We start from the raw sequence: 23529 nt of genomic DNA on the forward strand, positions 1-23529 counted from the left end.
AGGGGAAAGAGGGAGAATATGGTAATCCACATGTTGCAAGAGAAAAGGGGCAGGTAGGGAAATAGTCAATTACGTATTCATATTGTGCTCAGTAAATCAATACATAAGATAAGGTGAACATGGAGTAGCTACCTGGGGAGATACTGAACCTTTTCTCTATAGCTATCTGCTTAGAAACAAATGGAAAGGCAGCTTCTTGTAGGACACAGCTTTCAGCTTAATTTTTTCCTTTTGGCAGAGTGAAGTGGGGTCTGAGTTTTTATTTTCCTTTCATGTTGCTTTCACTCTAAAATGGCAGAGTTGAGTAACTAACAGGTCTTATGAATGGAAAATAAATACAAGATGCTCAACCTAATTTGCATCATTTAATTTGCACCTTAATATGCAAATTAAAACCACAGTAAGATACCACTGTGCATCTATCAGAATGACAAAAACTAAAAAGATTGACTATACCTAGTGTTGGTGAGGGTATCGAAAACGATTTCCCATCCATTGCAGGTGGGAATGTAAAATGGTAAAACCAATTTGGAAAAGTGTGATTAAAAATGAAAAGATAGACCCGTTATTTGATTCAGTCATTATACTCCCACATACTTATGTAAGAGAATGAAATCATATGTTTGTACAAAGATTTGTACACAAATATTTATTTGTAGCATCTAAAAACTGGAAATAACCCAAATGCCCATCAACAGTAAATAAACAACTGGTGGTATTTCCATAAATGGAATATGACTATTCAGCAATAAAAAGTAATACATTATTGATGCATGCTGCCACATAAATGAATCTCAAAATAATTACGCTGAGTGAAAAAGGCCAGACAAGAAGAGTACATATGGTATGATTCCATTTATATAAAATTCTAGGAAATCCAAACTAGTGACAGAATCGCTAAGTGGCTGCCTGGGGACAGGGCAGATGGGGTGAGTGAGGAAGGAAGGGCAGAAGGGCAGGGTTACAGGAGCATTGGGAAACCTTTGAAACCTTTGAGGGTGGTGGGCAGGTCTGCTAGAAAACTTCTGGGAGTTGCTGGATGTGTTTGCTATTGTGGTTGTGGTGGTGGTGGTTTCAAAGCTTTACGTATATGCTAAATTTTATCAAATTATACTGTATAATTTAAATATGTGCACTTTATATGTCAATTATACCTTGAGTGTTTTTTTAAAAGTCCAAAACCAAAAAATTGGGCTTTGATGTGTGGCCATGTGAATGAGTGATCTGGTGAAAAAGGATACAGTAGCTCTGTACCAAATCCCTGACTCCCAAAACTGGACATAGATATGGAGGTATTCTCTCTCTCTCTCTGTGAGAAGCTTAGGGTATAAGAATATATGGCTCACATGAATCCTTGAGATAATTCTTTGTTCTTACTCTACCTTTCCTATGTCTACACTACATGCCTGTACCATACCCAACACACATCCATCTTTTTTTTTTTTTTTTTTTTATGAGGCGGAGTCTTGCTCTGTCGCCCAGGCTTGAGTGCAGGGGCATGATCTCGGCTCACTGCAAGCTTCGCCTCCTGGGTTCACGCCATTCTCCTGCCTCAGCCTCCCAAGTACCTGGGACTACAGGCCCGCCACCATGCCCTGCTAATTTTTTTGTTTTTTAGTAGAGACAGGGTTTCACCATGTTAGCCAGCATGGTCTCAATCTCCTGACCTCGTGTCCCGCCCGCCTCGGCCTCCCAACATTCATCTTTCAACTATGGAAAAATACCAGTGAAAATCAAGGCATTCATTTTCTGCCATTCTGCACAATCATAAGGGAAAAGAAAAGAGTCAGTAAAATCCTAGTATTAAAGAGGAAGAAACTCTACTTCTTCTCATACCATTAATATGATGTTAGGGAAGGATCATTGCATGGTATGGCAAGAATTAGAGTTTCTCAGCATTCAGTTTTTGGCCCTGTTTTTGAAATTCTGTAGAATGAGACCCTACAATGTACCAAGGAATAAGGAAGAAAATGGGAAAGCAGGAAAATGGTTAAAATCACAAGGTAAAAGAAAGCTGAAGCTTAGAAAAAACATTTGCTTTCATTCCATATAAACAATAAAAAGGGAATCTCAGTGTTCTTTCAGATAATGCCTCTCAATTTACAAAGATTTCATTTTCAGTTTCTGTAGATCCATAAATAAGATAGCTACACATCAAATGTCACTCAGTTATAATGGAAGCCCAATGTGCTCACAGGATCCAAACACCTCAGCGATCTGAAGTCTAGCCTCTCCACCTACCACAACCTCCATAATCACACTAATTACATTTTTAAAATCAAGGAAGACAGTGGATCTCTAAACGTGAAAAAAGAAATACCTTCTACTATGTGAAAACTACCCATCTCATATGGCAACACTTTTATTACGGTAAAGCAATTTATTTATTTATTGAGACAGAGCCTCCCTCTGTCGCCCAGTATGGAGTGTGGTTGCATGGCCTTGGCTCACTGCAACCTCTGCCTCCCGGGTTCAAGGAATTCTCCTGCCTCAGCCTCCCAAGTAGCTGGAATTACAGGGATGCACCACCACGCCCAGCTCATTTTTTGTGTTTTTAGTAGAGACGGGGTTTAACCATGTTGACCAAGCTGGTCTTGAACTTCCGACCTCAGGTGATCCACCTGTCTCAGCCTCCCAAAGTGCTGGGATTACAGGTGTGAGACACCACACCCAGCCAGTCAAGCAATTTAAAATGGGTTGTATACTTGGCATCAGAGATGGAAGTGCAGGTTTCAAGTCACTCTATCTAAACAAAACTACTATGTGTGTGTTCATTACATAAATTATATATGCTGACACAGATATACTTAATTATGTACGATGACACACACACATATTTTGCTAACATTTCCTGCAGTATATACTATGTGTCAACCACCAAGTTCCTTACCAACACTGAACTTTTATTAACATATTCCTCCCAACAATCCTATGAGATAGGTACTGCAATTACCCCAATTATAGACAAGGAAACTCACTCACACAGAGGTCACATGGCTACTAAGTGGTACAGGTGGAGGAAATCAACTCAAGTAGCAACTCCAGAGTACATGCTCTTACTTGTTGTGCCTTGCCCAAATTTAAGATAGCTGCCTTCATGTCATGTAAGAGGATATGATCTCCAATATGAATGGGGAGGGGTAGAGCATGAAATAGAGCATGAAAATCTTGTCTCATTTGAGGTCTGAAGCCACAGACCAAAGAGAAAGTTCTATATGCTGCCTTCTGTGTGATGGGCTAGGGCCTGGAGTGGGCCCTAAGTAATACCCAGCAAGGTCATCAACAGAGCACTCCAGTCCAGTGCACTCTGGGAGAGGGATCACTTGAACCCAAGGGCTAGCATCTCGGTCACCTTGAATCTTCAGTACCTAGCACGGTAATTGGCATATGTTAAGGGATCATAAATGTTTTACTCAATGAATTTCAACAAATGAATCTTTTACAGAATAGTAATTGACCATGTGGATGTGGGTTCTGGGACTGGACTGTCTGGGTTTTTTTTTTTTTTAATACTTTAAGTTCTAGGGTACATGTGCACAACGTGCAGGTTTGTTACATATGTATACATGTGCCATGTTGGTGTGCTGCACCCATTAACTCGTCATTTACATTAGGTGTATCTCCTAATGCTATCCCTCCCCCCTCCCCCTACCCCATGACAGGCCCTGGTGTGTGATGTTCCCCTTCCTGTGTCCAAGTGTTCTTATTGTTCAATTCCCACCTATGAGTGAGAACATGCAGTGTTTGGTTTTTTGTCCTTGTGATAGTTTGCTGAGAATGATGGTTTCCAGCTTCATCCATATCCCGACAAAGGACATGAATTCATCATTTTTTATGGCTGCATAGTATTCCATGGTGTATATATGCCACATTTTCTTAATCCAGTCTCTCATTGATGGACATTTGGGTTGGTTCCAAGTCTTTGCTATTGTGAATAGTGCCGCAATAAACATACGTGTGCATGTGTCTTTATAGCAGCATGATTTATAATCCTTTGGGTATATACCCAGTAATGGGATGGCTGGGTCAAATGGTATTTCTAGTTCTAGATCGCTGAGGAATCGCCATACTGACTTCCACAATGGTTGAACTAGTTTACAATCCCACCAACAGTGTAAAAGTGTTCCTATTTCTCCACATCCTCTCCAGCACTTGTTTCCTGACTTTTTAATGATTGCCATTCTAACTGGTGTGAGATGGTATCTCATTGTGGTTTTGATGTGCATTTATCTGATGGCCAGTGATGATGAGCATTTCTTCATGTGTCTTTTGGCTGCATAAATGTCTTCTTTTGAGAAGTGTCTGTTCATATCCTTTGCCCACTTGTTGATGGGGTTGTTTGTTTTTTTCTTGTAAATTTGTTTGAGTTCACTGTAGATTCTGGATATTAGCCCTTTGTCAGATGAGTTGATTGCAAAAATTTTCTCCCATTCTGTAGGCTGCCTGTTCACTCTGATGGTAGTTTCTTTTGCTGTGCAGAAGCTCTTTAGTTTAATTAGATCTCATTTGTCAATTTTGGCTTTTGTTGCCATTGCTTTTGATGTTTTAGACATGAAGTCCTTGCCCATGCCTATGTCCTGAATGGTTTTCTTCTAGGGTTTTTATGGTTTTAGGTCTAACATTTAAGTCTTTAATCCATCTTGAATTAATTTTTGTATAAGGTGTAAGGAAGGGATCCAGTTTTAGCTTTCTACATATGGCTAGCCAGTTTTCCATGCACCATTTGTTAAATAGGGAATCCTTTCCCCATTTCTTGTTTTTCTCAGGTTTGTCAAAGATCAGATGGTTGTAGATATGTGGTATTATTTCTGAGGGCTCTGTTCTGTTCTATTGGTCTATATCTCTGTTTTGGTACCAGTACCATGCTGAAACATTTTATAATTTCCCTTTTGGTTTCTTCTTTGACTTACAGATTATTGAGAAATGTGTTAGTTTCCAAACATTAGGATTTTTCAGATGCCTTTCTGTCCTGATCTCTATTTTAATTTCACTGTGGTCAGAAGACAAACTTTGTATGACTTGAATCTTTTAAAATGTATTGTGATTTGTTTTATGGCTCGGAATATGGTCTACCTTGGTAAATGTCCCATTTGCACTTGTAAAAAATATGTATTCTGCTGTCTTTGGGTTAGGTGTTCTATAAATGTGAAGTAGGTCAAGTCAGTCGATAGAATTTTTAAAAATCAGCATTCTTACTGATTTTCTGTCCACTTGTTCTGCTATTGAGAGAAGTGTTAAAATCTCCAACAAAAAATCCTATGGATTTGTTTATTTCTCCTTGCAGTTCTTTTCAGTTTTTGCATAATATATTTTGAAGCTCTGTTACTAGGTACATACATGTTTAGAATTTTTATGTTCTTTTGATGAATTGACCTCTGTCAATTTTTAAATTTATTGTTATGAAATGACTTCCTTTATCATTATGAACTAACCTTTTTTATTCCTGGTAATATTCTTTGCTCTGAAATATACTTTGATACTAATATAGCCACTCCACTTTTCTTTTGGCTAGTGTTAACTTAGTATATCTTTTTTCATCCTTTTATTTTGAAGCTTTGTATCTTTATATTTAAAGTTGCCTTGCTTTTTTAGGAGAAAATCTAATCTAACAATATCTGCCATTTAATTGGGATGTTTAGACTATTTACATTGTGTTTACTGATATAGTTAGGTTTAAGTCTTTTCTCTTGCACTTGTTTTCCTTTGTTTCATCTGTTCTTTGTTCTCCTTTTGTTCTTTTTATGCCTTCTTTTCTATTGGGTAACTCTGTTTTGTCTTTTTTGTTGGTTTATTAGCTATAACTCATGACCTTGATATATTTAAAGAGTAGTGGTTAGGTGTTTTGCAGAAAGTCTTCAATTTGAGTTTATCTGATGTTTTCTCATGATTAGACTTGGTTTATAGATTGGGGGAGGGGGTCAGGTGCTGTGTGGCTAATGCCTGTAATCCCAGCACTTTTGGAGAATGAGGTGGGAAGATTACTTGAGCCCAGGAGTTTGAGACCAGCCTGGGTAACATGTGAGATCCTGTCTCTTAAAAAAAAAAAGAAAAAAAATTAGCAAGGCATAGTGGCACACACCTGTAGTCCCCAGCTACTCAGAAGGCCAAGGTGGGAAGATGGTTTGAGTCCAGGAGTTTGAGGCTGCAGTAAGCCATGATTGCACCACTACATTCAAGCCTGGGTGACAGAATGGGACCATGTCTCAAAATAAATAAATAAATAAAAAATTGGAGGAGGGGTAGATACCATAAAAGTGCAGTGCCCTTCTCATCATATCAAAGGGTATATAATATCATCATGACATGTTGCTGGTATTGCTACCCTGATCACTAGGTTTAGGTGGTGTCTACAAGGTTTCTCCACTGTAAAGTTAGTATGTTTCTTTTTCCCTTTCTATTTTTTAGGAGTTCAGCCCACACTCAAGGAGATGGGAATTAAGCTTCACTTCCTGGAGGGAGGAGAATCAGATAATTTGTGGATGTATGCTAAAACTACCACAATAATTAATAAATATTTTGGTGGATCAGATATTATGAGGCTATTCAAGTATTCTGATAAAGTTTTTCCATGAATATTGGCAGTCATTAGTGGATGTTCCCTATAGCAGTTATTACTGTGGTGTTCTAATGATTATTTCCTATTTCCCTTATTCTTTCTGCATTTGTTCATTGTAATTCTCCTGTAAAGAAAATCTGGCGTGTGTCCCTCATTTATTTGCTTATTCATCATTTATGCATATTAGTGTGGATTTATGGGTATTGTGTTCTTTGTATTATAATCCAATAGTATCATAATTTTTTTTTTCTTAAAATCTTCCAGCTTTGGCCACTGGAAGCTCTTTCAGGTGGCTGGGATTTTTTGTTGTTGTTTGTTTTATAGCACTTTCTTGCTCTCTGACACTACAGGGTACTCCAGGCTTATCTTGTATTTTCCCTGCCCTAGAATCAGCTATTTTTCAGGGAGCCCTGATTCATTTTACTAGAGAATGGTATATAGGAAACTAGACCTGGGTACTAGAAATGCTTTTGGTTATCAGGTGTCACTGCTTCTAGGCTCTCGGTGGACAGGGCTAGGAGATACATGTATTTATATCCATGTATACACACATATCTATACTATTTCTCTATTTGTATCTATGTTAAAATAAATGTTAGTTTATAGTGGTATCTCTGACTCAAATTCAGCACTACAGGGTTAATTCTAGCATTTTCCCCTTGCGTATTCATTCTTTGACAGTGAGAAACTTGGCTGTCATTACCTACAATGTATTTATAGTTATTTGTTTAACCAAGACAAGGATATCTGCTCACACCATTTCTACTAACACCATATTGGAGGTTCTAGCCAATACAACCAGGCATGAAAAAGAAACTTAAAAAAAAAAAAAAATCCACGACCGGGCACAGTGGCTCATGCCTGTAATCCCAGCACTTTGGGAGGCTGAGGTGGGTGGATCATCTGAGGTCAGGAGTTTGAGACCAGCCTGGCTGAGATGGTGAAACCCTGTCTCTACTAAAACTACAAAAAAAAAAAAGTAAAATAAAATAACCGGGGATGGTGGTGGGCACCTGTAATCCCAGCTACTCGGGAGGCTGAGGCAGGAGAATCGCTCGAACCTGGGAGGCGGAGGTTGCACTGAGCTGAGATCGCGCCATTGCACTCCAGCCTGGGTGACAAGAGCAAAAAACTCCATCTCAAAAAAAGAAGAAAAACAATCCAAATTGGAGGGGAAGAAGTAAAGCTGTCTTGATGTCTTCCCTTATTAGAGAGAAATACTTGGTAGTTTGCAGTCTGTTCTACCTCAGGAGAGACTGCACTAAAACTGATGTGAACATCTCAGAATTTAACTGTTTTGTAAAGACCACCACCCCTTCCACTTTCCTTCAGCATCCCAGTTACCATTGGAATATTTTATAGCATATTTATTTTTCCTTTAACATGTTAAACCTAAAGCCCAGGTTTTGCAGCTTGAATATGTTTCCTCTTGTTGATATGACAGTGGGATATGACAGTGGAGTAAAACAAAGCAAACAAATAACTGGTCCCTATCTTCCATGCAGTGGTCTTTGGTAGGTGAAATTCCCTTATGTTTTCAAGTTCGGTTCCTGAAGTAGCTCATCCATTCAGATTCTGAAGAAGGGTGATCACTCCTGCACTGTCTTCAAGATAACAGCGAAGGCTAGTTCTATGTACCTCCGAAGGGTACTGTGAGCCCTAAAGAGGCTATGCTGGATGGGGGTTAATGCAGAATGTCTGCAGTTGGAATGCAGGTATAACTTTGAATTATTTTTCTGTAGCATATGAGAGCACACATTCCTCTCTTGGAATTCTGATACCAGAATCTGTAATCACATGCAAATAGTGTTTATGGGACTGGGCTCACACAGAAAGTAGCTTCATGCCAAGGTCTTATGCTCAGGGCAAATGTTAGGGATAATGTATTTCCAAATGAGTTATTTTACTGAACAAGAATATGCCTTGACACATGTTCTGTGTTTAGTCATACACATTTGTCATGCCTCAGTACCTCTAAGATGGGTCTCATGGCAACAGGCAGGAGGATTTTATGTGTTCATCTGTGCTTTAGAGCCAAGAATATTTTATAATTGGTCTGACTGGTCTGCAGTTAGAAAAAGTGACAGTGCCAGGCTCATGCAAAGATGGTGACCCTCCCTCCACCCATCATTTTTATATTTCCATTATTTCAGTGTAGAACTGAGCCCATGGTGAGTCAAGTCAAATGCTGTACAGTTCCATCTCCATTGCACAGGTTCTCCCTGAGTTACTGAAAACACTGGGAAGTCATTGCACCACTACAATAGAAGTGGTGCTGTCATTCAGGCTATTCTCACTTCCTCCTCTCTGTCCTCTGGCTTCCCCCTGCCTGTCTCCCACCAAACCCAACCTTGTCTGCTCTGCTGCCTTCACCCTGCCTTTACTCTTCCTCCTCTCTCCCTGCCACCACTGCTTTTTTGATATTTTATCCATGTTTTTACTTGGTGGTTTGATGGTGAAAGTGTATATAAGACCCAGCCATTCCCTTTCTCTTTTGTCTTTCCTCATAGCTTCGATTAACATGGCAATAATTTCCTCCCCATGATAATCCTGGACTTTCCACTTACACTTTAAAAGCCTTTCAATTGGAGATGGGAGGGGGGTTGGTTAACGGTCTTTCCAGGGTAGCCGTTTCTTCAAACACTTCTATTTAAGGTGGCTGCGAGGTGGAGTTTTACTCTGGTGTTATCTGACTGGATTAATCAGATTTGTGCTCAAGAAATCTTTTTTTTTTTTTTCTTTTGATACAGAGTCTTGCTTCTGTTGCTCAGGCAGGAATGCAGTGGCACGATCTCAACTCACTGCAGCCTTTACCTCCTGGGTTCAAGCAAGCACGTTGGCTAATTTTTGTATTTTTTTTTTTTTTTTTTTTTTTTTTTTTAGGAGAGACAGGGTTCTGCCATGTTGGCCAGGCTGGTCTCAAAACTCCTGATCTCAAGTGATCTGCCCTCCTCGGCCTCCCAGAGTGCTGGGATCACAGGCATGAGCCAACACGACTGGCAAGAAATCTTTGGTGGTTTGGGTTTGGAAATGATAGAATCAAATAGAAAGAAAAGATTGTACACTAAGAAATAGCGCCTGCTTGGAGGTCTTCCTGCTGGCTTAACCCTGGGGTGTTACATGGTACTGCTCTGACTCAGCTTTTAGGATCGCCACTGGAAGAGCTTTTCATAGAATGTATATACAGTGAAATGACTTAAGATTTTTCTTTTAAGAAGTGCCGTTGCTAGAGTATTAGTATTTAGGGTTCTCCAGAGAAACAGAACTATTAGGAGATAGAGAGATAGAGATGTATTATAAGGAATTGACTCACACGATTAAGAAAGCTGATGAGTTCAGAATCTGCAGTATGGGCTAGCAGGCGGGAGACCCAGGAGAGTCGACGATGCCAATGAAGTCTGCAGGGCAGTCTGCCGGAGAAGTTTCCTCTTGGAGAGGAGGCCAGTCTTTGTGTTTTATTTAAATGATCAGGTGAGGAGGCCCTCCCTCATTATGGAGGGCAGTCTGCTTTACTGAAAGTTCACAAATTTAAATGTTAATCTCATCTAAAAAACCCTCCAAGTTGACACATAGAATGAACCATCACAGCTAGGTTTATTTGGAATTCTATAATACTTGGTTGGGTCTTTTTATACTTTTATTTTCAGTGGTCTGTTTTGTATATAACCATTTAGTTAAGCCAGGTCACAAAATATAACCAGGACTTCAGCTGGCTGTGCTCTTGTCAGAACCCATATTTGATCGATTTACTATATATTCTTTGCTGTGTATGTGGGTGAGTGAGTCTGTAAAATGCTGATACGTGTTCTTTATCCAACCCCCACCCCCCACCCCCCACTTTCTCTTAAATTCCTTTAAAAATTGGTTAAGGAACTAAGACATTGTTGCAAAGATGCTATCTTATGGAATATATTCTTCTCTAGGGTAGACTCTGCTAAGCAGCTGTACAGCCGTGGTCTGCTGTGAAGGGTAAACATGTAGCCTTTCTCCACTAGAAAGCCTGCACTGCTGTTGTATGTTTAGGCTTGAGCCTCAGCGGCTAGTGCAGCCTCGCAGTAATGCATGCTGACGTGAGTCCTGGTCAAGGAAAAATGTCTTTTGAGCAAGAGACAAACTGGACAGAATGCCAGCAAGCTAAATATAACTCCTTAGAGAGCCAGACGTGCATAAACTAGTTCTTAGTGAGCAACACATCAGATTCAGAGTGGAAACATTTTCTAAAAGAACTTCTTTTCCTTCTTGGCTTACTGTAATGAGTATAAACCCAAATTAATTTAATTTTTCGTGGAAAGCTAAGACAACCATTGATTTTTCTCTCTTAGCATCTCTGCAGTTAAATGTTAGTAGCCATTGTTAATGTTGGAAGCCTCCCGTCTCCCAGTGCCCCAGCATTCTGTTCATGAGTCAACAGGCCTGCTCTGCTATTCCGATGAGTTTTGCTACCACAAGGAAAGAGGACAGGGAATTTGCACATTCAGACCTTGACGAATCTGGGAGTTCAGTTTTTCATGGACCCTCACTCTGCTTCAGGATGCTCACACCATTATGTGAAAACTGTTAGAAAAATCCATCAAAATGAGCCAGCCTCTATGGAATCAGGAAATTTGTGGGCTGAGACTAACATTACCTCAACATCTGTTATGGCTTAAATGTATTGTTTTAATAATATTTTATGTTATTAGTTCTTTTTGCCTGAAGCTGTAGCAGCATTTTATAGCCAGTAACTCTTCAGAATAGTAAAGGAAAGCAGGCATCATCCTCATGCTCAACAATAGAGCTGTGTTTCTGTGCACCAACCCCAGATGTTGGGTCTGGCCCCCACAGAAGGAGTGCCTTAGTAGGGCATCCCAAATGGGGCTGTGCATAGTGTCACTCCGGAGGCTGGGGAAGGCGCAGATCCAGACCTTCCCCAGCCTGTTGAGTTAGAATTGGGGGACTGTGCTCCAGGGCATGGGGAGGTGGGTTGGGAAATGGTATTTTAAACAAGTGAAGTGATTGTCATATAACTTGTCTGGCATCAGATCCCCAGACTCTGGCAGTTTCCTGAAGGTCTCTCAAAACTGAAATAAGAAACTGCAGTTGTTGTCCACAGCTGCTAAAATTGTTCCAAATTAGGAAAGGGAAGGGGAAACAGAACACGGTAGTTCCAGAGAAGAATCTGAGGAGCCGTGTGAGCTAGGAAGGCCATTGTGAACAGAAGCAAGTCAGTATTTCCTCATTTCCTCCCCTGCCTTATCATTCCCATCTGCCAGCTCCCTCCTTTTTTTTTTTTGAGCGTGTAAAATATGTTTTGTTGTTCTTTAAAAGGGTTCAGGGTTTGGTTTTAAATCAGGCTGCACACCTTTCAAATCAATCTGACATCTCTCTATGTCAAACTGGCTTCAGCTAGCAATATTTCATTAAATCCAAAAGAAAAAGATTGCTTTAATGTTAAGGAAAAAAATCCAGTTTTGAGAACAATTAACATTAGTCTTTAATTTAAAACAAAATGAGGGCTAATGTTTCATGTTGCTTTATACATCCTTCTCCTCAATACAGAACCAGGAATGTAATTTTCCTAACTTGGGCAGGCACTGATACTGATGGACAGTGCGTGCATGTGTGCGTGCACACACACAGACACACACACACACACCCTCCCCCCAAACAAAATTCAGAGTATGTCAAAGGGAAAAGGTTTGTTATGGTATTGATCAAAACCCTTGGAGTCAACACTGTCTATCTTAGCTTAGCACGTGTGCGGTTTTGATCTTGAGTCTATATTAGTGGAATCTGTTGTTGTGTTTTGAAATGAAGAATTTTGGATATACCATTATTTTTTACTTTTAAGTCCTAGAAACAATTTCAGAAAGCATTATTTTGTTTTGTTTCCTGGGATGGGAGAAGAGAGAATCTACAGATTTGCATTTAGTTAAAAATCAAAACTCCAGCAATAGGAAATAGGCAGTTCACATAGCCGGCCAACATTTGAGGTATCATCAGTGTGAGACAAGGTCCCCGTCTGTTCCTACTGGCCTAGCTGACGCTAACAAAATGGGAGGCTTATGGCTCTGCACAGCAAATTTCAGCAGGATAAGATGACTTGAAGCCTGTATTCAGAGCCTTAGAAGCAGGGCACTACTGAGAATGTAATACTTAGAGGGAAAAACAGTGCGAGAGCCCCTGATGGTACCCCTCTACCTGCTTGGCCATGCAGCCTGATCGTAACTGCCTTCCACAGAGGAGCAGAAAAACAGCTTTTCTAGATGAGTACACTAAATCCAGCAAAGAATCTGCAGAAATGCTACTACACTGCTTCACAAGCAACACAGTCCCTTCGCTACTCACTGCGTTGCCCGATGTCGCTCTTCTACCCTGTTATAGCCTGTGGACACATACTCACTAGGCATCATTGTTGGTTTTAAACCAGGGATTTTTTTTAATCTCAAAAGAACCTAGTAATAACAAGGCAATCAGTGGTTAAACTGGACTTTACATATAGGGGGCGGTTTGGAAAACACCACAAGCATTTCTCAAGTCGAAAATATGTGAATTCGCTGCTACTTCTTTGACCGTTCCTGAAAATTCACAGTATAAGTCCTAAAATAAAAATTTTAAGCTACCAGCATTCTCTGATACTAGACAGAAAATCAGAGTAACGCTACAGCCCACAATTGTACAGGGTGTAGAAAGTACGCCCACTGCCTGGACATCTTTGTTGATGGCCTGGAGTCCTCCCTTTTAGAAGACAAGTTTCTGGGATATCCACTTACCTTCACTGGTTAGGGAAGAGAAGAATTCAACTCTCAGCTAACTTCTTTGAGAAGAGACTCCTCTTAAAATGCCATTTCCCCACTAATTTATCAAAATAAAACAAAAGGCTCTTGTCTTGGCTACTTTGTCTAGTATTAGATAGGATTTTGAGGAAAAGAAACTAACATGAACACCCTTTCATCAGTAAAGACTAAAAACCACCTGGATCATATAATATATCTATATGTCACTGCTTTTATTTATTTATTTATTTATTTATTTATTTATTTATTTAAAAGTGCCCAGGTGGGCTTAAGGCTGCCAGACTGCACACACATCTACAGCAACAAGGGCTTCTATTCCATCTACAACTTGGATCAGGGGGAAAAGGGACATGTAGGACAGGAAGGAAAAAAGAGGGGAAAAATACACCACCACCCCTGCCCCCCAAAAAAGGGAAAAAAATCCCACCACAGGGAGATCTATGTGCCAAGCATAACGAAGAGTGTGCTCCCCAAACAGATGGTTCTGCACAGGCTAATGTTCTGCTGGTTTTCCTTAGAGACCTATTTTGAAAAAGTTTAAAAAGACAGGAGATTTCAAAATAATTCAATCCTGGCAGAAATTCAAACTCCAAAACTAGGAGCAAAATCATCCTTCACTGAATTAATTCCTTTTCTCTTTTTCTTTTCTTAAACATTTTATTCATTTTATAGAGAGATTTCTTTTTTGTTTGCTTTTGTTCCAATCATGAGGAGAGTGGTTGAGGAGTGGTGAATCCATCACTACTTTGATGACACAGGTAAGATTCCAGATTCACATTTCCAGGTACCAAGAGTTCCCTCTAAATGCCACAATCAAGTCAGCCTTCATTTACATTTCTTTCTACTGAACACAGCAATGCCCATTGGTATCTCTGAAGCGTAATCACATCTTAGGTCGGTATTTCTCCAAGTAAAGCAGCTGTTTGGAATTGAATGCCCCCCTTCTTTTTTGTCTTATAAACTGAACTGCATCTGCGTACTTCATTCCACATTCAATCAAAGCAAGTGCAACCAGCACAGGTGCCCTTCCCAATCCCGCAACACAATGCACTGCAACACAGCAACCTGGCTCTTCACAGAATTTGGTTTATAACAGGTTTAACAAATCATCTACTATCTGATTAGGGGGTGGAGCTCCATCATCAAATGGCCAGTCTAGAACGTGGATTCCTTCTTTTTCAACTGGAGCTTTATCATATGTAGCATCACAAACTCGAACCAAAGTTGTCACTCCATACTTCTTAAGTTCCTCTGGGAACTTGTTGAGAGTAGCATTGGTAGGGTTGTGAGTTACAAGAAAACGCATGTTCTCACAGGAGATCTTGACAGGGGCTGGACGGTTCATTATAGCAAATGAAAAATGTGAGTGTGCGTGTGAGTGTGATGGGGAAAGTGAAAAAAATCAATAAATCTTGAAATGTTTCACAGCAGAAAACATTAAAAAGACCACTAAAATGCCTATTATCAGTGTTTTCTCTGTTCAACTTGTTTATTCCTTATGAAGCTTCTGTCTTCAAGATAAGCAAAGTATTTAGAATCCACTTGAATCCAAATTCAACTTGGGCCTCAATTTCTGCAGATGGATACCTTCGGACTCCAAAAAAATCCAACTACATAAGCAGCCTTTACTACATTTAGGCACTAGTGAGGCAAGTTAAAAGTGTAGGTCGCTTTCCACTTGTTTACTTGATGCTTCATTTTACTGGAGTCATTAAAAGAAATATGCTTGCAATTAAAAATAAAAAAGCCAACTATTTCTGAGGCCGGTCTCTGTGTCCAGGAGTCTTCAAGGCAATATTAATTATGGCACATAGAACCTCTAAGCTTGTCAGCGAAAACGCTGTGCTGAGCCTGGCAGAAGTCTGCCCTCACACTCAGAATCGCCATAAATGTGCAACGTATATTCCAACGAAAAACGCTGGCGAGCTGGGGACTGGGCATTGAAGTCCGGCGGTGGCGGGAGCGAGGAGGCGCCTCTCTCCTCAGTTACCTCTGCGGCAGCGGCGACGACACCCCCCAGCCTCAGCGCGCGACACCCGCCCGGTGGCGGCGGCGCGTCTCCACGAGTCTGTCTTGCTGCTGCTCCTGCAGCCGCCGCCGCCGCCCCCGCCCTGTGGTGTCGCCTCCCGAGGGGCACGGCCGCCGCTGCCGCTCCAGCCGCTCCCGGACGGACAACGGTTACAGCCCGGCCGATCGTGCCGCCGCCACCACTGCTGCACGCGCAGCCGAAAGCAGCTCCCGCCCCCTCTCCTCTCTCTCAACTTAGTTCCACATCTTCCCTGGAAGGAAGAGATGGCTGTGTTGAAGATGACAGTGCCAGCTGCACATCATGTCAGAGGCTTTTTTTAGGTCACTTCCCTTGCAAACTCATCCAAGATAGGGTTTTACTCAAACAATGGGATCTCGTTTTAGGCTTCAGGGTCTGATTCATGTTTTCCTTTTCGTACAGATCCTCTTCCCACTTTATTTGTTGCTTTCTTTTTTAGTTCTGGATAGCTTTCTTTTTTAGTTCTGGATAAATTTTAATATTGTATTTCTTCTTACAAGATTATAAAATAAAGCAAGAAGTAGAGACTAAGAGGCAAAACTCCCAGCTTCTGGTTTTTCCTTTGTACTTGTAGCCATTGACCTCGCTAGCATCCGATCCCCTGTCTGGGACATGAGTGTAGTCATCTTTCCATCGATGGATGCTGGGAAGCTGAATCGGTGTTGAGAACGTGCTGTGAGCCCCGACAATACTCAGGAGAATATACAGCTCGTTCAAGTCCCAGCAGCACTGTGTGCTCACCCTGTAGCTCCTTCCTGCTTTGCTAATTATCAAAATGTTGGTAGGAGAAAGCACAGTGTCTGCTTTGTTCTTTCTCTACTTTAGACATCAGTCCTACAAGCTGGTTGACAGGCCTGTTCAGAAAAAGCACTCCAATGGGTTCATTTTCCTCTTCAGCAGAATAGTCAACTGATCTACAGGAAGCAGCATACCTTCACACTTGCTCTATGTCAAAATCATGCTCTTTGTGAAACTAAAGGTCTCACTTTTCTCTGTCCTTCTCTTTCTGCACACTGCTGATTGGCTGGCTCCTCATATGTGAAAATTCGTGCTCTGTATAGCTGGTAGGTTTTCCTATGACATCCCTTCCTTGTCCCACCCTTGTCTTCCCAGGAAAAGCATATATCTTCCTTGTGGACAACTGTCCATAAAGGTGGAATGCTAGTAATACTTGAGCCTAGAAATTACTTAACCAGATGACAGTGAAACTTAGAAATTGATCCCAAGGTCCTCTGGCTCTCTACCCTGCATTTGCTTTGCTGAGGCCCTCTAAACAAATGAGGAAAAGGCTGTTGTTCAGAGGTGGTGACTCATATGCAGATGGATGGCCACAGTGCGCTCCATCCCTGCCATCTCTCTTTGTCATCCTCTGTCTTGCCCGTGCTGCAGTGCCTTGCAGATTTGTTTATATGCATGACTTGGTCATCTGTTGCTGAGAGCTGAGAGGAAAACCTCCTGACTGGTAAGTGCCTGTGCTGTTTATCTTAGGGCAACCCACGTTTCTACATGCTTCAAAGCAGGCTTCGGAACTGGGTTACTTTTTATACAGAAGTGCATGTTGCCTGAGCTTCTTTATTAGTGTGGTTCAAACATGAGCACACAGATGTGGGAGGGATTTTGCTGAGGACTGTGAGTTGGAGATGATTCAGGAAGTCTATGACAGAGCTAGGATAGCAAAGTCAGTTTCTTGGTCAGGTCTTCCTATGTAGAAAACTGTGCTAGATACCACTGTGCATGGCAAGGGGCATGAATCTGGAAGTAAAACTGTCTTCCGTCTAAACTCTGAATCCTAATTTTGTCTCCACTCTAAATCCCACTGATTATTAGCTGTTCAATACCTCGTTCTGGCCTTAAGGATAATAATAACTTCTCCTTTTCTGTCATTGTGACAGATAAACTGGCACCGATGCATTGTAGGATAGCTTTGCCTTTGGACCATCTTAGTGTCACTTAGCATTTGAGAAATAAGTGGCTAGATTATAGAGAAGGAATGATCAAACTTTATTATCTCTTGCCACATTTCTGGTCAAGCATGCACACAATAAAAACAAAACACCAAAGCATGTAGTTAATCTCTTTCATGAAGTCACAGGAAGAAGAAGAATTGTAGGCATCAGAATGTAATAGAAAGAGTGTTAGACATGGAGTTTAAGAACACAGCTTGAAGTGCTGGCTCCATCACTTGGCTGTGGACTATAGGCAAGCCACTTGGCCACATCATCGGTTGTAAATTGGAAATGATACCACTTGCTCTGACTGTCTTGAAGAGTGACCCTAAGGAATTAATCTGAATCATTTTCACTTCCTTCCCTACCTCTGGAACTGTGATGTCTGATGGCCCTGGTTTCAAGAATAAGAACTAATGCCATTGTAGTGAGTCATTTTAAAACTTGATGCCTTTTGGCCGGGCGTGGTGGCTCACACCTATAATCCCAGCACTTTGGGAGGCCAAGGCAGGTAGATCATATGAGGTCAGGAGTTTGAGACCAGCCTGACCAACATGGTGAAACCCCGTTTCTACTAAAAATACAAAAAATTAGCCGGACGTGGTGGCACATGTCTGTAGTCCCAGCTACTCTGGAGGCTCAGGCAGGATGATCACTTGAGCCCCGGAGGTGGAGGTTGCAATGAGCTGAGATTATGCCACTGCATTCTAGTCTGAGCGACAGAGTGAGACTCCATCTCAAAACAAAATAAAACTTGATGCCTTTGAAAATAAATACAGAATTAGTTTAATATATTTCTAACAAGTAGGCATAACAGAGAATGGAGTGACAACTGCTGCTCCTAGAATCACATTAAGAAAGGCATAGAAGAGAGTAAGTGAGACTGGTCAGTATTCAGGGGGCCTCTCCATCATCACCTGTGCACTCTCAGGACTCTTCTTACTCCTCTCTGCACTGGATGTCCAAACAGACGTGCCTTTCTTGTTGGGAACCAAGTGCCTCTAAGAAAGCACATATTGACTCCCACTGTGAGTCAAACAGTGGTTTTTTTGTTTATAAAAGTGAAATCAGTCTTTGGGGTGTTGCTTACAGTTTTAAAAAAAAAAGGAAAAGAAAGAAAAAAGAAAAGGTTTTCCTCTTGGGCTTTTTAGCCTTGGCCTGAAACTGAGCTGATATATTGTTATTATCACTTGAGAACACAATAGCCTGAGGTCCAGTCTTCTCCTTAGTGTAGCTGGGGATACCATTCCATGTGGTTTTAGAAATCCTTTGTTATTTCTGCTCACCTGCAGAGACAGGCCTCCTGGGAGTGGACCCCAGAGTCTGTATCATCAGAACTCACCTCTCTCTGAGCTGGGATTAAATGTCCTTGAACAAAATACTTAACAGCCTTTGTCAGCTGTGAATTCAAGCATATTTTGGTACTCAAAAATTTAGAATTTCTGTATTTGGTATAAAGTCAGATGATATGGTTTGGCGGTGTGTCCCACCCAAATCTCTTCTCAAATTGTAATCTCCATGTGTCAAGGAAGGGGCCCTGGTGGAGGTGACTGGATTATGGAGTTGGCTTCCCCCCATGCTGTTCTCATGATTGTGAGTTCTCATGAGATCTGATGGTTTAAAAGTGTGTGGCAGTTCCCCCCTTGCTCGCTCACTCATGTGCATGTGTGCTCTGTCTCTCTCCTCCTTTCCCCTGCTGCTTTGTGAAGAAGGTGCCTGCTTCCCCTATGCCTTCCACCATGATTGTAAGTTTCCTGAGGCCTCCTCAGCCATGTGGAACTGTGAGTCAATTAAACCTTTTCTCTTTATAAATTACCCAGTCTCTGGTAGTTCTTTATAGTGTGAAAATGGACTAATACATTAGAAAATACTATTTTTACATTTTTTGTATCTTTCTCTTGCTCTGTATTCATTTCCATTCCCCTCTGTATTAGTTTACTAGGAGTTGCATAACAAAATAGCATAAAGAGGTGGCTTAAACAGCAGGAATGTATTTTCTCATAGTCTTGCAGGCTGGGAAGTCCAAAATCAAGGTGCTGGCAGGGTTGGTTTCTCCTGAGGCCTCTCCTTGGCCAGTAGGTGACTGCCTTCTTGCTGTGTCCTCATATCATCTTTCCCCTGTGCAGGCACATCCCTGGTATTTCTTCAGGTTCTTTTTTTTTTTTTTTTTTTTTTTGACAGAGTCTCGCTCTGTCGCCCAGGTTGGAGTGCAGTGGCACCATCTCGGCTCGCTGCAAGCTCCGCCTCCCAGGTTCACGCCATTCTCCTGCCTCAGCCTCCCAAGTAGCTGGGACTATAGGCACCCGCCACCATGCCTGGCTAATTTTTTGTATTTTTAGTAGAGATGGGGTTTCACAATGTTAGCCAGGATGGTCTCGATCTCCTGACCTTGTTATCTGCCCGCCTCAGCCTCCGACAGTGCTGGGATTATAGGTGTGGGCTACTGTACCCAGCCTCTCTTCAAGTTCTTATAAGGACACTAGTCATATTGGATTAAGTCCACACCCTTATGACCTTCTTTAACTTTAATTACTGTCTCAAATTTAAAGCCTTTAAATTTGAAACTTGCTATTCTCTGGGCCTCTGGAAAGTCATTGGTCCCTAGATAGCAAGTAGAATAATGATAATAAATGGTCCCTCTTCAGAAATGTTTAACTTACTTATCTTCAGTTATTGGTGAAAGAAGGGTAAGTTTTTAAATAATATTTTACATTTGAGAAAAATTGAAGTGTGCAAAATCATATTAAAAGTCACTAAGAGGCCAGGCGTGATGGCTTACGCCTGTAATCCTAACACTTTGGGAGGCCGAGGTGGGCAGATTGCTTGAGCTCAGGAGTGCGAGACCAGCCTGGGCAACACGGTGAAACCCCATCTCTACTAAAATACAAAAAATTAGCTGGGCGTGGTGGCAGGCGCCTACAGTCCCAGCTACTCAGGAGGCTGAGGCAGGAGAATCGCTTGAACATGGGAGGCGGAAGTTGCAGTGAGCCGAGATTGCGCTACTGCACTCCAGCCTTGGTTACAGAGTGAGATTCTGTCTCCAAAAAAAAGTCATTAAGAGTATTAAAAACAGGGCCTCAGGTAGTTCATAGCTTTGGCATGTAACAGAGTTTTGAAGATGGAATTATAAGCACATCGAGTAGTTACCTCTGTCCTGGATTAAGCCACCTAGTTCTGGATTGAAAACACATTTGCTAGTTCTACCTGAAGCAATTAAATCCTGGGAAAACATAAGCCCACAATGCCAGTTTACCAACTTACAGTGAGAATGAGAGCTCCGTTATCAAAGAAACATTGAAAGAGCAAAGACACTAACTCAGTCTATGTTTGGACTGGTGTAGATTTCTCTCATGCCATTTGCCATATTGTATTGAAACTATCTGTGTCTTTTTCCCCTACTTAAAATAAGTAACTTTTCCAGAAACTTCTTGGGTTCTTAGGTATTATGGTTGGGAATCAGATACAAAGATGAATAAGAATTACTAAAAAAAAATAGTGACAAGGCTAACTTATAGTGATCTCAGCAAAATGGTGGACTACGAAGTTCCAGGCCCCTGTTCACCAGCAGAAAAATTAAAAAATCACCCAGTAGCTATTTGAACCGATGTTGTAGAAGCTCTGAAATCAGTCAAATGAAGATTATAGCAACCGAGCAAACATCTAACCAAGAAGAGCCATCTTTAAACCAGTAGGAAAGATTTGTGGTATTTTTACACACCCTTGCCCTACCCTCTCCCTGGCATAGTAGCTGCTTTGGTCTTGAAGAGGCAACAGCTATTCCCCAGCTTTCCTCTCAAACCGGAGGGAACAGAGCAGACATTATTTGCAAATTAATGTGTATGTCTGTTCCAGCCTTTCTGGGGGATACCTGAAGGCCTAATGCAAGGTGCTTGTCTCTGTCTTGTATAATCAGGGAAGCAGGCAGTAAAACCAGTGGGCACTGCTAGTAAAAGCTACAGAGTGACTATAAACCTACAGACGCCTGAAGAGATTCTGGCTGGACATGTACAGTAGGCCCTGTAAGGCCCAGAGGAGAAACTGGGTGAGATTCTTAGGAAATTACGACTCTCAAAAGCATCCACATGTATGATAGAAAATAGCTGTGATCATGTCAGGCAAGACACATGATCAGAAAAGCCCTGAAAAGATACTAAGATTCATCCCAGGCTGATGTCTAGATTCAGAATAAGCCTAGCTAAGAGATGAAGGAGTACCCCTGCACAGAGCCAGTCTCCAAAGACTCAGGCAGCTATAATATGCTCTTTTTTTGTGGGGGGGGGGGAGGTTGTTGTAGTGTTTGTTTATTTCAGCTTTTGGCACTTAAGACAGTCTTGATTATACTCTTATAATAGCTGAACACAAGGTTAAGGAACCTCAGTGACCACACTTGAAAAGGAATAGTCTTCTGAGTTTCAAATGGACTACTACAGCCTTAAACAGTAATTTTTTTAAAAAACACAGCAAATCTTGGGGGAGAGGTATTCCAGAGTTAACCGTATTATAATAATCAAATGCCAGATTTTCAACAACAGCATCAACAACAACAACAACAAATAACAGAGCATACAAAGAAACAGGAAAACATGGCTCATTTAAAGGAACTAAATGGATTGACAGAAACCGTCCCAGAGGCAGCACAGATATTGGACTTATTAGCTAAAGACTATTTGTTTAAAATATGCACAAACACCTAAGGGGAGAACATGGACAAAGAACTAAAGGCAATCAGGCAAACAGTCCCTGAAGAAAAGCACACTATCAATAAAGACATAGAAATTACAGAAATGAAACAAACAAATTTTGGAGCTGAAAATACAATAACTGAAATGAAAAATTTACTAGAGGGGTTCAACAGCAGATTGATGCAGATAGAAGAAAGAATTAGCAAAGTAGAAGTTAGGACGATTAATTATCAAGTTTGAGGAGCAAAAAGAAAAAGAATGAAGAAAAGTGAACAGAGTCTAAGCGACTCATGGGACTAACACGTGGACCATCATATGCATTGTGGGAGTTTTAGAAGGAGGAGAAATACGGGGCAGAAAGATTATTTTAAGAAATAATGAAGAATAAACTCCCCAAATTTGATGAAGGACATAGACCCACAAATCCAAAAATCTCACTAGACTCTAAGTACAGTCAACCAAAGAGACTCACACTGAGACACATGATCAAACTTGACAAAGAGAAATTCTTAACAGCACCCAGAGAGGTGACTCAGCAGATACAATTAATCTTCAAGAAGACTATAAGCTGAATTTTTACCAGAAACCTTGGAGGCCAGAAGGAAGTGGGGTGATATATTTAAAGTGCTGCAAGAAAACAATTGTAAAACACGAATTCTATGTCCAGCAAAACCATCCTTCAACTATGAAGCAGAAATTAAGACATTGCCAGATAAATGAAAGCTGAGAGTTCATTACCACCAGACCTCTACAGGAAATATGAAAGGGAGACCCGCAGGTCGAAATGAAAGAATACTTAGACAATAACTTGAAGGTGTATGAAGATATTAAGTCTCCAATAAAGGTAATTACATGAGTTAATATTTATAATTTCGGTTTATAATTGTGATTTTTGAAGAAATTATAACACAAATCCAGGTCAGTTAGATCCTGATTAAATCCCAGTAGGTTAGACTCTGGTAAGACAATTTCTCTTTTGGGCAGTCCTTGTTAAGGACAGAATGCTTTAGAGGTATTTCAAAATGGCTAACATTTCCCCTCCCTATGCCAGGAGCATGAGGGGATTTTTCTCCCGTCTTCACTGAGAGAACCAGGGAGGGCTCCTGGAGATAAAACTCACAAGAATGTCTGGGGGGGCCTGCTAAGACTGGGCCCCATAGAGTTTTTAACTTTCAGACTTGTTGGCACTGAGCCTCCAATGATTCATCAATCATAGTTTAGGTTTTCCTACTCTGGTACTGGTGGTTCCTGCAGAGGCTTCTTCTGAGTTTCTGCTCTGCAGGTTGGGATTCTTTATCTGCCTGTCTGTCTCTCCAATCTGGAGACAGTGTTTTGACCTATGACCTCAATTCTCTGACAAATCTAAGAAGAGTTGTTGATTTTCAGGTTGTTCAGCTTTTTACTTGTTGTCAAGATGGATGAGGGTTTCCAAGCTGTTTGCATGCTAGACTGAGAACCAGAAGTTCTGCATGTTGGTTTTGTATCCTGCAACCTTGGTGAACGCATTTATTTATTTCTAATA

The 23529-nt window shown here is 41.1% G+C and overlaps 1 protein-coding gene and 1 pseudogene across 1 annotated transcript in view; one reads left to right on the forward strand and one right to left on the reverse strand.

Annotated features, from left to right (window-relative positions):
- Nucleotides 1-23529, forward strand: part of JAM3 (junctional adhesion molecule 3) — an 80972-nt gene that overhangs the window by 39914 nt on the left and 17529 nt on the right. The window lies entirely within an intron of this gene.
- On the reverse strand, nucleotides 13963-14900 carry LOC103891946 (protein tyrosine phosphatase type IVA 2-like; annotated as a pseudogene).

This window comes from Pongo abelii, chromosome 9, assembly GCF_028885655.2.
Source record: "Pongo abelii isolate AG06213 chromosome 9, NHGRI_mPonAbe1-v2.0_pri, whole genome shotgun sequence".
Classification (NCBI taxonomy): Eukaryota; Metazoa; Chordata; class Mammalia; order Primates; family Hominidae; genus Pongo; species Pongo abelii.